Raw genomic sequence first — 14,344 nt, 5'->3', positions numbered from 1 at the left:
AACAAGAACGTGAATCCACAGTGAGCAGCACGCCCTACGTCATGCCTGTTCACATGTTGCCACTAGAAAGTCGGCACTCTGCAAAATCCAGAGTGAGCACCGCGCCACATGTTCTGCCTGCTTACATTTCAGTTTTTCGGTCCAAAACGCATCATTATATTCCAGCTAGCCTCTGAAGTCTACTGATTTTTAGCAATTTGTTGATGTGACGTTGGGCCCTTGTTTTGGGTATTATGTTGTGATCCAAATTCAAATATAAAGATAAATGTTAACTTCTAACGAGCGAGCATAGCGAGTGTTGGCAGTAGGGTATAACAACCTACCGTCCCTGGTATCTGGCGGTAGGCAATTTGTTGATGTCAGCAACCACCAATGGCCGTAACTGACTGCCGTTAACCCTACCGCCAGAGTCCCCGGTGATACGCAGTTATACCCTACCGTCATCAACCATGGTGGTAGCAAAAGGATTAGATCTTGACTTAATTTTTTAAAAGAGGGTCAGATCGTTCTGAAGTTTTTTTTAATAAAAAGGTCAAACCAGTGATTTTAGCTCCTTAGAGATGCCCTGACCGTACGCAGCCCCACATGGCAGCCACCCTCTCTGCCAACCCGCACGTCTCTCCTCTTACTCTACCTGGCACCGAGCCGCCAGCAACCCTCTAGAGCTTCCGCCGGAGCCCCTGCCGCTGGCCGACCACCTTGCCAGAGCCCCCAACTCTATCTCCCATGTCGCCCACGGCAATCGGCGCACTGCCGCCGCCATCTTCCTGGCCGACGCGCCCGCGTGCATGCTACATGTACTGTTGCGCGTGCTTGCTGCTACCGGTTGCTATGGCGCTGGTTGGCGGGCCCGGCGGTCTGCCGAACGAGAGCATCATGCGTATGTGGTCGTCGCGGATGCCTGAAGCCTCTCGACCATCACCGCAACTCCACAGCTCATCCCGTTCACGTTTCACCTGAAGCCTCGTCACACTCCACTGGGCACACTGCATGTTCGATAAAACACGTGCACATTGGGGATCGCCCCTTGGATACCACGGTACACTCTTTTGACTGATGGAGAGGACATTTGACCCCACTCCTTGGAGATGCCCTTGTTTCTCACTTGTCGAAAAATTACTTTTACCTTGATGGTTGGGCCTAGCGCGCAGCAGGTGCGTGCTGCTCCGGGCAACCAGAGTGTGCGCCACCTTATAAGCTGGCCCGGCTGGAGAGCGATGCATGGTTCAGGAGCTTGCTAGCTAGGCAGACAAGCTCGACCATTCAATGGCGCAGATAACAACCATCTTAGGGGTGGTGATGGCGGCCACAGCGGTGGTGATGCTGACGCCGCCGCTCCTTGCTGGAGCAGAAGTTTCTCCGGTGGAGGCGCAAGGGATGCCCAATTGCGACATCGCCTGCGGCAACATGAGTGTGCCGTACCCGTTTGGCATGGGCCCGGCCAGGTGCTACTGGCCGGGGTTCCAGCTCACCTGCAACCGCACAAGCGACCCGCCGCGGTTGCTGCTCGGCGACGGCACCCTCCAAGTCCAAGAGCTCTCCCTCGTGCCGACATTTGTGGCCGTCATACGTACCGGTGACATAAAAGTCGACGGCAATGGTGAAGGAACGCTGGGCGGTGGCCTTACAGCCGACGGGCCCTAGACGATTTCATCCAACCAGCTCATCGTGACGGGCTGCAATGTTCAAGCGACGCTCATGAATGGTGATGTGACTGTGAGCAGCTGTTCTTCTATCTGCATAAACAGTGATGGACTCTCCGAGGCGCTATCCACACTCGAAGAAGGCAGGCAATGCACCGGCAATGGCTGCTGCCAGTCGGACACTGTCTTCGACCCTGCGGATGTAGCAGGAAGGCTTGTCCACAACACGTCCTATGACGTGCAGTTCAAATGGTTTGGCTGGAACCGCAGCAGGGACCAGCAGTGTCCTGCGCACGTCTTTGTGGCGAGGCCCAGCTGGTTCAGTCGTGAAGCGGTTTTCAGTGAGCTGTTACGAACAGAAGCGGCTGCGTCAGCAGATGCAATGGAAGTTCCCTTTTGGCTGGACTTGGAGGTCGTTGGCCATGGCGCACAATGCTCAAACGTCTGCAAGAGCAAGCACAGCGACTGCGGAAAGGGTAACAGAGGCTACACATGCTTCTGCAAAGATGGCTACCAAGGGAATCCCTACATCACTGACGGATGCAAAGGTATGGTCTTTGTTAATAGTTGCTTCTTTTCCTGATTTGAGACGAGGAATAAACTTTGGAGGTTTCTCTTTGTGTAATGCTAGCATGTGTTATTGTGTTGGTTCGGCTATATATGTGTAGATATCGACGAGTGCAACGATGAACGCTACCCTAAGTGCTATGGTGATTGTACCAATTTGGATGGATCATATCATTGCCGGTGCCCGCCAGGAAGCCATGGCGACCCCGTGCATGGTGGCTGCATCAGTTCAGTCTCAGGTAAGAAATATTGCGGCGACCTCATTTATATTTACTATTGAGATGAAGGCAAATGAGGAATGAACAAGAAAGAACAGATCACATCCATCCCTCAACAAGTAAAAAACAAGTTCAAGACCGGATACATTCAATTAAGCGTGCTGTTAAAAGAACATAACCTAGCAAAGTAAATGAGTTGACAATTAGTTATTTAGTGCCATCATCTTAGGGAACAAATGCATAACTGAAAACGACTTTGATGTAATAGATTTCCCACAAACCAAAGTTACATCATAAAGGGATCAGCATCGTTCACTCCAAATTTTGACATCAAAAGTGAAGGTTTGCAAATATTGAAATGTCTTTTGCCAACATAAAAATGGGCTCAAATGATTCCAACAGCTAAGCACTTATGACAAATCAATTGACCAAAAAGACCTTTGCCAGCAAATCTGTGAAATTATTTTTGCAGATAAAGCTTCTGACCAAAAGAAAATATTAGCAACAATGACGTTTAAAATATGTATAAGCAAAATTAGGATCAAGAACAAACAAACTCCACTGGGTCTCCAGCAAAGCTTCATTAGAGATGTGCCCAAGGGGGAGGAAGAAGAGGCAGCCCAAATCCATCAGAAATTGAAGTCAATGAATAATGATGCTACTTTTGCAATCAAATAGGTAACTGCAGAAGATCCTGCGGTGATGTAGACGTGCCATATCCCTTCGGCATTGGCTCTGTCGATTGCTACTGGCCAGGATTGGAGCTCACCTGTGATACAAGACAACAACCAGCAAAGCTAGTCCTCGCCCTTGGGATGGCCGGCACCTTCGACGTCAAGGAGATCTCCCTCCAGAACAACACGATGCATGCCCTCCTCACCAACGCCATCGTATCTATCGACCCTCGTAGCTCGGCCGGTGTTTTTATATTTGATAACCACTCGGAGGCGCCCTACTCGCTGTCGTCTGGCAATGAATTCATTCTATCGGGCTGCAACCTTCAGGCGACGCTGACAGGCCATGACACCGAGGATTTCATCAGCGGTTGTGCCTCATTCTGCCCCCAAAACGTTAGTGACACCTACGTTGAGATGGCACTGCAGCGTAGTGGTAGAAACTGCTACGGCATGGGCTGCTGCCAGGCGCGTATCTCCATGTCCTCCAACGGCTTGCCCATGACATTGAAATATCAAACGCTCAACAAGAACGGCGACCAGGAGTTGACGTCGCAGCCCGCGTACATGCTAATCGGTAATCGCACAGGAGGGGTGGTTCGATCAGCGCCGGTTCTCCAAGAAGATGGCGGGGCGGGAGGAATCTGAAACAGCCAACGTGCAGGTTCCCCAAGTTCTGCACTGGGAAGTCATGCAGGACTTACCGCGATCAGCTGACATGCAGGCGAATCCGAGCTGTCCAGCGGAGGTAGCCCAGAAGCTTTGCAAGAGCAAGAACAGCTACTGCAAACGAGGGAGCCGAGGTTATTTATGCCAGTGCATGGATGGCTACGACAAGCAGGGTAGCTGTTAGAAGGGAGAGAGGGATTTGGTGGAATTGTTCATTGTATTGCTTGAGCCTCCTAGGCATATATATAGGAGTACATGGTAATCTTGGAGTACAAGGCAAGGTAGAATAATATCCTACGCTATCCTAGCTTTCGTAATAATCGCGATACTCAACATCCCCCCGCAGTCACAACAATAGCGACGCAGACGGTGAGACTGGAGAAGAATCCGAAGGTAAGCCGACGGACACCCCCCACAGTCGTAACGGTCGACGCATTGCGGAAGTCGTGGCTGGAGTGGAAACCGACGAGGTTGCTCAAGCAAGGCGGTAGCCCTTTGTGCCGTTTGTCGAGGTAGCCGAGAGCGTAGGTGGTGTAGCCGTAGTCGAGGTAGCCGTGCAAAGAACGCCATGGTCGGTGTCGAGTCAGGGGTCACCGGTGTCGAGGTAGTCGCCGTGGAGCCGCGGAAGAAGAGCAGCGGCGGTGGCGGCCTAAGGAGGCGGCGGCGGCGGTGCTCGAAGTAGGTGATAATGAACCCGACAGCGTGACGAAGACCGGCGCGGACGGTGACGTTCCTGCGCCAAGGGAGGCGGCACAACGCATATCACGTGGAAGTCAACGCGCGTGGACGGCGGTGGACAGTGGGCCGCAGCGTTACGGCCCGAAGGGGCGACGCAACGGCGGCGGGTTGATCGGGGCGACGGCGGGGATGACCTCAGGGCGGTTGCAGGGATCACGTGTCACGCTCGCTACGGCCCGACGGGGCGACGCAGCGGCAGCGCGAGGGTCGGTGCAGCCTCGGGAACGCCCTGGAGCGGACGGCCTCGGTGCGGCAGTTGACCGCGGGCCGCGGCACTACGGACCGAAGGGGCGACGCAGCGGCAGCGCGCGATGTGGTGCAACCACGGGAACGGCCTCAGGACGGCGGCGGGGATCACGTGCCGCGGCACTACGGCCCGAAGGGGCGACGTAGCGGCGGTGCAGATCAGTGCAGCCACGGAAAGAACCACGAGGCGGCGGCGCTGCGGCCCGACGTGGCGACGCAGCAGCAGCCTATTGCTCGATCGGCGGAGGGGCGCGCTGAACATGGGGACATGGCGGTGATGGCCGGCGTAGATCGACGAGCGGGCCGACGCACGGATGACGGCCGTGAGGGGCCGACTATCGCGCGAGGCCGCCGGGTCGGGGCGAAGGTCGGGTAGATGCGCGGACGGCGGCCGTTAGGGCCGCCTGTCGCGCGAGGCCGCTGGGTCGGTGATGAGGCCGGCCGGTCGCGCCGATGTCGGAGTAGAGGCGCACGGGGGTCGACGGCGGCGGCGGGCGATGCAAACCGATCAAGTGGAAATCGGAAAACCAAAAAGAAAAACGCCGATCAAAATGACCGGCGAGAGAGTAAAAAAAAACCCGAAGCAAGGGCTCGGGAAAAAGACTCTCTAGGGCAGCCGGTCAACACGACCGGCAGATGAACCCTAGATACGGGCGGCGCGGCCCCCGGCGGTGGTCATGAAGGCCGACCGCCCCGGGGGCGGCGCGCGGGTGCGGAAGCGGCGGCGGCTAGGGTTTAGAACTCGGAAATTGATACCATGTTAGAAGGGAGAGAGGGATTTGATGAAATAGTTCATTATATTGCTTGAGCCTCCTGGGCATATATATAGGAATACATGGTGATCTTGGAGTACAAGGCAAGATAGAATAATATCTTACACTATCCTAGCTTTCCTAATAATCACGATACTCAACAGTAACAACCCCTACCTCACCGGCGGATGCAAAGGTCAAAAAATCTATCTACGATTCTGATATATGTGTTTAGGCTATTAATTTCCTTGTTCCTCTAAAGTCTATAACCTCGTGTCTTTCAGTTTTACCTCCAGGTGGCCCCAAGCCCTTATCTATAGGTGAGCAACGCTGCAACTTTACATGAAGACAAGTAATGTATTTCACTTGGTATTTGTTTCAAGCAATACATAGTGGCTTGCTTTTTCCCATGAAAATGCTTGGTTATTACTCGTAGTTAAGAAGAGCTGGTGTATGTTTCTTGGTCCAACTTGAACTCTGACATTTAAAATTAGTTATCTCAAACCCTGAACTTTCTGAAACCAATTTTCTTCTTCTCATGCATATGAACTCACAAAGCCAAAAAGTTACTTGATTAAACTTTCTTGATTACTCCTGCTGCTTTGTAACTGTAGAGCAAGTGTATAAAAATGATAGATAAAATGAATAATACTATGTACATCTTTGTAGGTATATACCTCGGCATAGGAGTTGCTGTTGGGGGCAGGCATCATACAATTTTTTCTCGCTGGATCCTTTGCACATAAGAAATTCAAACATCGAAGATCGCTGATGTTGAAAAAGAACTTCGAAAAAACCCGAGGACAATTGTTGCAACAATTGGTATCACAAAGAGCTAATATTGCAGAAAGAATGATTATAACTTTAGACGAGCTTGAGAAAGCAACAAACAAATTTGATAAAGCTCGTGAGCTTGGTGGCGGTGGGCATGGTACAATTTACAAAGGGATCTTATCAGATCTCCATGTTGTAGCCATCAAGAAACCAAAGGCGGCGATTCAAAAGGAGATTGATGAATTCATTAATGAGGTTGCTATCCTATCACAAATCAACCATAGAAATGTTGTAAAACTCTATGGTTGTTGCCTTGAAACAGAAGTCCTCATGTTGGTCTATGAGTTTATATCCAACGGTACCCTTTGTGATGATCTCCATGTTGATGGACCAAGTTCATTGTCATGGAATGATAGGCTAAGGATAGCAACTGAGACTGCCAGGTCTTTAGCCTATTTTCACTCAACAGCTTCAGTACCCATCATCCATACACTACCGGAATCGCCCCCTATGCCGACGGCCAGGGCCGTCGGCATAGGCCTGAGTCCCGTCGGGATAGGCCTATGCCGACGGCCCCCGTCGGCATAGGGCCGTCGGCAACATATGCGTCGGCACAGCCAGGGAGGCCGTCGGCATAGAAAAGCCGTCGGCATATATGATACGCCGACAGGGGCCGTACATCTATGCCGACGGCCCTGGCCGTCGGCAACTATCACGCCTAACGGCGGCCGCCGTCAAGTCTGCCCAACGAATGGTCGCCACATGGCACCACTATGCCGACGGCCTAGCCGTCGGCTTAGTCAAAAACTATGCCGACGGCTCGACCGTCGGCATAGGTGTGCCACGTGGCGACCAGCCGCTGCTCTAGGACCAGGGCTATGCTGACGGCCTGGCCGTCGGCATAATTTGAAACTAAGCCGACGGCCAGGCCGTCGGCATAGTCCTTCATACAGAGCTTCCAGTAGCTGACACATGGGCGCCTATGCCAACGGCCTAGCCGTCAGCATAGTTTTTAAACTAAGCCGACGGCTAGGCCGTCGGCATAGGTGCCACGTGTCAGCTACTGGGAGCTCACGCTAGCCCTATGCCGACGGCCTAGCCGTCGACATAGTTTGCTTTTTCTTTTTTTTTCTTTTTTCTGTTTGTTTTCAGATCAATTCAATTCAAATAGCAACACATATCAGCAGATATATATGATGGGATAGACATATAAAACACAACGGGATATCATCCGGCACCATCACAACAATATATGCATAAGCATCATCACACACAAGTCTCTAAATGAACATCATCACAAACAACATAAGCATAAGCATATAGAGAAGCACACAAGTCATCTAAATGATCATCACCACACACAAGTCATCTCAAGCATCATCACCACGCAAGGATCATCGAGCACCGCGGAGGTCGTCACCGCCAAGACGGCCAAAGGCCAGGTCGTCACTACTAGCGGCAGCGCTACCGCCAAGACCGCCTCCGCCTCCACCTCCGCCTCCGCCTCCGTGGATCGGAGTGGTCGGGCTCCGTGTCTCCGGAGTGCTGCGAAGACCACCACCAACGGTAGATCCACCTGTTCCCTGGATGTTGAAAAGACATATGCACGGGATATATGACTGTGTTGAAAGGCATGACATGCTTTGGGTGAATAGATTAGGGATGAACTAACCGGCGAGGGGCCAGCGTTCTGTGCCACAAACTCCTCAAAGCTCATCATCACTGGTTGTGCTGGAGGGCATTGTGCTGGAGGGAACTGAGGACACCTGTCGGCCGCCATATCCTGAAAAGCCTGCTGCATCTGGCTATCCCTCTGCACTTGGTGCTCATAAAGCCTCTGATGCCACGCCATGGTCTCCTGGCGTGTGTACTCCATGTAGGCCTACGGTATGACATGATGGAACTCATAAAACTACTAAATGCGGAAAATGAAGTGAGCAATGAAGATAAGAGGGAAAATACTTACAGATTGTTGCTCCTGAAAGAGGGACTGTGTACTAGTCACTGGCTGGCTCGTGCGCTGGCTCAGGCTCGGGTCGATCCGACGAAGCTGTGTGTAGGAGATACTAGGAGTGATCACATCATCGAGAACCGCCTCCCGACCGTGCTCCTTGGGCCCCATCCTCACCACCGCCATGTCGTCCAGAGGCGCCGCAATGGGGTCAGGTGTGTCAGGATGTAACTTCAGATACGCTTCGGAGTAGGCCTTCTTCCTCCCTGCGGTCTTCTTGCCGTAGTATTTGGGCTCGCCATGCTTGGGGTCCTTCCGTGTATGGGCGATCTCCCACGCCTGCATGTGTGAGAGCGGCCGCTTCAGTTTCTCCTCCTGCACCACAAAACAGAGGTTAGTCATACATAAGAAAGTGATGGTAAATAGAAGAAGAAGAATGTTTAATGGGGTTAGTCATACATTAACTGCCTTGTGGAGATAGTGGTTTCGGTTTCCCTGAGCATGTACTCTCTCCGTCCCTCGGTTAGCCTTATTTTTGGTTCTCATAGCCGCCCAGGCTCCAGCCTCATCACACCAAAGATCCACCAGTGCCGCCCAGGACTCGTCTTTTCCATAACACCAATTTGGACACACCTACATAATAAAAGCATAATGGCATGTAGGTGTGTCCAAATTGGTGTTATGGAAGCATAAAGCATAAAGCATAATGTACCACAAGGTAATGAAAGCATAATGAAAGCATAATATATGAAAGCATAATGAAAAATCTTTTATACTTACCGCCAAGAACTCGGGCCTCTCCAAGGTAATGCCCATCCTCCGCGCTTCTTCCTTAGTCATCTTCACACCAAGAACGTCGTGGTAGTATGTGGAGATGGCCACATAGCGCACCTCGTACTGCATCTGGCGGGCCTTCTTCTTGCATTGGCGCAGCACGATCTGGTCCGCTCTAGCCCTGTGCTTTGGAAGAACTCAATAGAATTTCTACAATCATGCATGAAACAAGAATGGAAGAAGCCATGAGTTAAATCATTCATGAAACTAGAATGAACTTGTGCTTCTGAAGAGAACTCACCCAGAAAGTAGTGATCACGGCCTTGGCATGGGTCTCATGGTTCACATGGCGGGCCGCTTCCCAGTGGTCCCAGCTCGTGGCCAAAACCCGACGGTCTGGCTGCCTGACTGGATCAGGACAGTACAACCCCGGCCAATATAACTTCAACAAGACGTTGATGAGGTCGTTGGGAATACGGACCCCTTTAGAATATATCCAGTTGCTGCAAAAGAATGAACTATTAGCATGTGACGGAGGTGGAGGCTCTTTCTCGGTCCGTCTCATCATCACTATCAATCATATCATCTTCGTTGTCCGACGGAGGTGGAGGCTCTTCCTCGTCATCAGCGTCTTCGTTTAACTTTTCTAGCATAAGTATGTCATTTTCATTGACAATGGTCTCACCATCATTCCGTGGATCGTTGACGTTTGGGTACACATCATCATCACCCAATGGTCTAGCGTCATCGTTTCTAACCACATCATCATCATCATCATCAGGTTGCTCTTGATAGAGCACTCCCTCGTATGTCATGGGGTTAATGTTGTAGTAATCATCTTCATTCGGGTCTGGTAGCTTACCATGTGGCGACACCTTGAACACAACTTCCCAACCCTTTAGATACACTTTCTGGCATGGGTAAGGCAGATAATATACTTCTATAGCTTGGGTAGCCGCAATGAAGAGATCGGCTCCGGCATAGACGGTTGATGGTTTAACTTCGACCAAACCAATGGAAGGCGTATGTTTTACCCCCTCCCGCGGATCGAACCATCGGCATTTGAACACAGGCAGACTTAGGGTCTCACGCCCCTGGCGGAATTTAACCTCATATATATTTTGTACCCTTCCGTAGTAGTCTACTGAATTTTGACCGGGGGTGTACACTCTAGTATTTATAGTTTTGGGATCGGGGCGGCTGTTTTGGTGCTCCTCTGTATGGAAGCGATACCCATTCACATCATACTTTTTACATGTCATGACGGCAGGGTCAAAACCCATGGAAACCCATCTCAATTCATCATCCATAGATATGTTCGGATCTTTTCCCTACAAGTATAATGGAAATTGTTGCGTGCATTAGTTCGGTTAACTAATAAATGTTGAAGTAGGTATTTAATAGGGGAGTGTGGAAAATTACTTTCTCCATGAACCAAGCAACAAAATTTTTACGTCCAGGGTTTCCATGAAGGAGAAGAGTAAGTGCCTCCGCCTCAGTAGGAGGATTCACTCCCGTCCATTCCTCTTGAACGAAATCACTAAAAAAGATAAGCAGTGTTAGACCGGGACTAAGTGAACATGAAACATGATGATGTGGAAGACATAAACGAATGGTGTAGTGGTATTACCTCATCCACACTTCCTCAACTTCCTTGATGTTGTGCAAGATATAGAACATGAGGTCCTCCCACTCTTGTCGTGGCATGTTATAAGATTTCGAGGCCCCAGCCCTCCCACCTTGCGCGTTGAATAGATCGAGCCTGGGTTGATACTTGGGCTCTTCTATATTGTATTGAGGCACCTTGTTATGCAGATGGGGAACATGGTCTGGATAGTATGATGTCCTGAGGTCTGACACCTCCTCTAGGATAACCGCCTCAGCTATGGAAGCTTCAATCTTAGCTTTGTTTCCACATTTCCGTCGGAGATGCTTGTTCTGCCTCTCAGGGCCGTACTGCCAGCGATTTTGCACAGGGCTCCCCAACAATACCTTGTTCGCGAGGTGCAGAATGAGATGTGCCATCGGAGTAAAGAAGCCTTGCGGAAAGATCTTCTCTAGCTTGACTATCAACTATGGTGCCTTCTTATGCAATTTTTCAATCACCGCTTTACTTACTTCTTTAGCACAGAGCGTGCGGAAGAAATGGCTAAGCTCGGCAAGCACTCGCCAGACATGCTCGCGGACATAGCCTCGAACCATCACCGGCATTATCCACTCAATCCATACATGGTAGTCATGACTCTTCAGGCTGGTCACTTTGCCCGTTGAAAGATTGACTCCCTTACTTATATTCGATGCATAACCATCGGTGAACTTCAAAATTTGTTTCAGCCAGATAAGTACTTCTTTTTTTCTGGCGGTTTAAGGACAAAGTCAGCATCTGGCTTGAACCAGTTTTTTCGACCGCCTGTGGGAGGCTTCATGTTCAGGCGTGGTCTATCACAAATTCTCTGTTGATCAGCTCTAGCTTTTACGTTATCCTTCGTCTTATCAGGAATGTTGAGGATCGTGTGGAAAAGGGACTCTGCCACATTCTTTTCGGTGTGCATCACATCAATATTGTAAGGAAGTTTGAGGTCCTTGAAATAGGGAAGCTGCGAGAAGGGGGTAATGTGCGTCCAGTTGTGCGTCTCACCATATCCCTCGAAGCCTTTGGCTTTGGCTTTGCCTTTGCCTTTGACTTTAGGCTTGAGAGCTTTTAGCTGGGAAAGAACATCTGCCCCCGAAAATGTTGGAATCTCGGTTACTTCATGAACAACCCGGCCTTTCGTGAAGTTCTTCTTGTCTTCCCTGTCTGGATGGTCTAGAGGGAGGAACTATCGATGCAGTTCAAAGGCTACATACTTGCCACCCTTACTCAGCCAAATCATTCGCAGAGCCTGCATGCACACTGGGCATGGCATCTTACCACTTGTACACCATCCGCAGAATAGAGCATAGCAGGGAAAGTCATGCATCCAATAGTGCAACCAAACTTTCATCAAGAAATTTCTCTGCAGATCCCGGTCGTATGTCAACCTCGAAAAGTACCAAGAATGGTGCAAAGCATCCACAAGCGGCTTCATAAACACACCCAATTGCTTCCTCGGGTAGTCAGGCCCCGGAATGATGAGCGACAAGAACATGGTCTTCCGTTGCATTAGGGCACCGGGAGGAACATTGAGCGGAATTACAAACACAGGCCAGCAGCTGTATGAATTGGACGACATACCATATGGATTCAACCCATCACCTGATATGGCTATTCTGACATTCCCAGCCTCGGCTGCTTCCTCGGGGTATTCTTCATCGAACGACTTCCATGCTTCCCCTCCCGATGGATGTATGATTTTTTTTGGATTGTACCTTATACCTTCTTGTGCCACTTCATCATTTTGGCAGACTCCTTCATGATGAAAAGGCGCTGCAGTCTTTTTATAAAATCAAGATACCGAAGAACCTTAACGGGGATGGTTAGCTGCTTTTTCTCACCATCCTCACCGACCACCTCAATGTACCGAGACGAACCGCACTTCCTACAGTACTTGTCATCCGCATACTCGTGCCTAAACAAAAGGCAATTCTTCGGGCAAACATCTATTTTCTCATAATCCATAGAGAGTGCCTTCATGATTTTCTTTGTATCGTACATGCTTTTCGGCAGTTCATGACCCTCAGGGAGGCTGTTAGCCCATACTCCTAGGAATGCTTCGAAGCATTTCTGGCTACAGCCGTACTCAGCCTTGACTGCAATCAGTTGCGGGATGGCATCCAGCTAAGATATTTTCGCACCCGCATAAAGAGGTTTCTTCGACGAGGCCAAGACCTCCAAGAAGGCCTTTGCGGTTGCCTCCGGCTCCTCCGGTTCATTCTCTGAAGGTGTCGCATTTGCCGTTTCTGCAACAATGACATCATCTAGCATGTCCCTAACCCCGTCGTCCTCATATCCATCGATGCGTTGTCGCATCACCTCCTCTCTACCATGGTCCTACTCGGCTATGTTTATCGGCGGCATGTCAAAGTTTGGCATATATCCGTGCGTGCGAAGGTGCTCACTCATGTCCGTCTGATTTCTACGGTGACGTATGGCACATCTTGCACAGGGGCATGGTGGGATAATTCTCATTGGACGACGGAATATCTCCTTCAAATACACATCGGTTTTCGCGATCCACTCTGATGTTACTCGATTCCGACGGATAAAACCACTGTACATCCACTGATTATCTGCTATCCTCTGCTTTTTTGCAACCCACACAACATAATTAAGGATTCACTTAAATTAATGGCATCAAATTTTCAGTTTCTACCGCGTTTAATCCACCTACATCTCTAATAGGTAAAGATGGGTCCTAATCCCACCCGAGGATGTGTAGATTGAGTACGTTCTCCATTCTACCCCGTTCCGAGACAAAATTTCGGCAGCACCTCCCCGCTGTTCTCCAGATACATGTCTCGGCAAATAGCCGAGAGAATGTGCTTCGGAGAACAATGGGGAGGCGCCGCCGAAATCCTGTCTCGGAACAGGGTAGAACATGGAGAACATACCCAATCTACACATCCTCGGGCTGTCCGTGGAAAACGCTGGACAATCCGAAAGAGCAGCGGTGATAAATATGCAATTGAATGCATATTTATCCATGCAACCCTTTCGGACGGGAGACGCCTAGGTTACGTCAGTTGACTTGAGAATGAAATCTAGTGATATGAAAAAATGGAGGAGATGGACTTGTAGCTCACCCTCGGCTGTAGAGAAGTAGTCGAACAGCAGAGGGATGCTCAGGGGGACCAACGCGTTGTACAACGGTCACTCCGATGAAATGTGACACCACAAAGCCTGCAAATTCCATCGCGACAAAAAATTAGAACATCACAACTCATAGAACATCACAATATCATCATCATCGTCTAACAATCATCGAATCATAAAAAAACATGATCATCATCTAAAAATTATCGAAGCATAAAAAAACACCATCATCTATCATTAACATCATCATCTACCAATCATCTATCATCAATCATCATCATCATCTACCAATCATCTATCATCTATCATCATCGTCATCTCAAAATCATCGAAGCATAAAAATCATCATTATCACTTCTCATCTAACAATCATCATCATCATCTCAAAACAAATCCGTATGAACAAGTTATCTATCTAACTACCATCTATGTGTCTAACTATCACATTTAGCTCTCTTATCCTTTGCAAAATCATGAAAAAAAATCTGGGGAGGGAGCCGGACCTAACGGAGAGGAGGTCGAGGCGGCGGCGGGGTGGCTGCGTTGGGCGGGGACGAGGTCAGGGCGAGGCGGCGGCCAGGGCGGGGACGAGGTCGAGCCGGGGTG

The 14,344-nt window shown here is 50.0% G+C and overlaps 1 pseudogene; it reads left to right on the top strand.

The window, feature by feature from the left end:
• Positions 1 to 1,320: 1,320 nt before the first annotated feature.
• Positions 1,321 to 14,344, top strand: part of LOC119273307 — a 16,707-nt pseudogene continuing 3,683 nt past the window's right edge.

Source organism: Triticum dicoccoides, chromosome 3A, assembly GCF_002162155.2.
Source record: "Triticum dicoccoides isolate Atlit2015 ecotype Zavitan chromosome 3A, WEW_v2.0, whole genome shotgun sequence".
Taxonomy (NCBI): Eukaryota; Viridiplantae; Streptophyta; class Magnoliopsida; order Poales; family Poaceae; genus Triticum; species Triticum dicoccoides.
The sequence above is the reverse complement of the archived record's forward strand: the minus strand, read 5'-3'. Positions and strand labels throughout refer to the sequence as shown.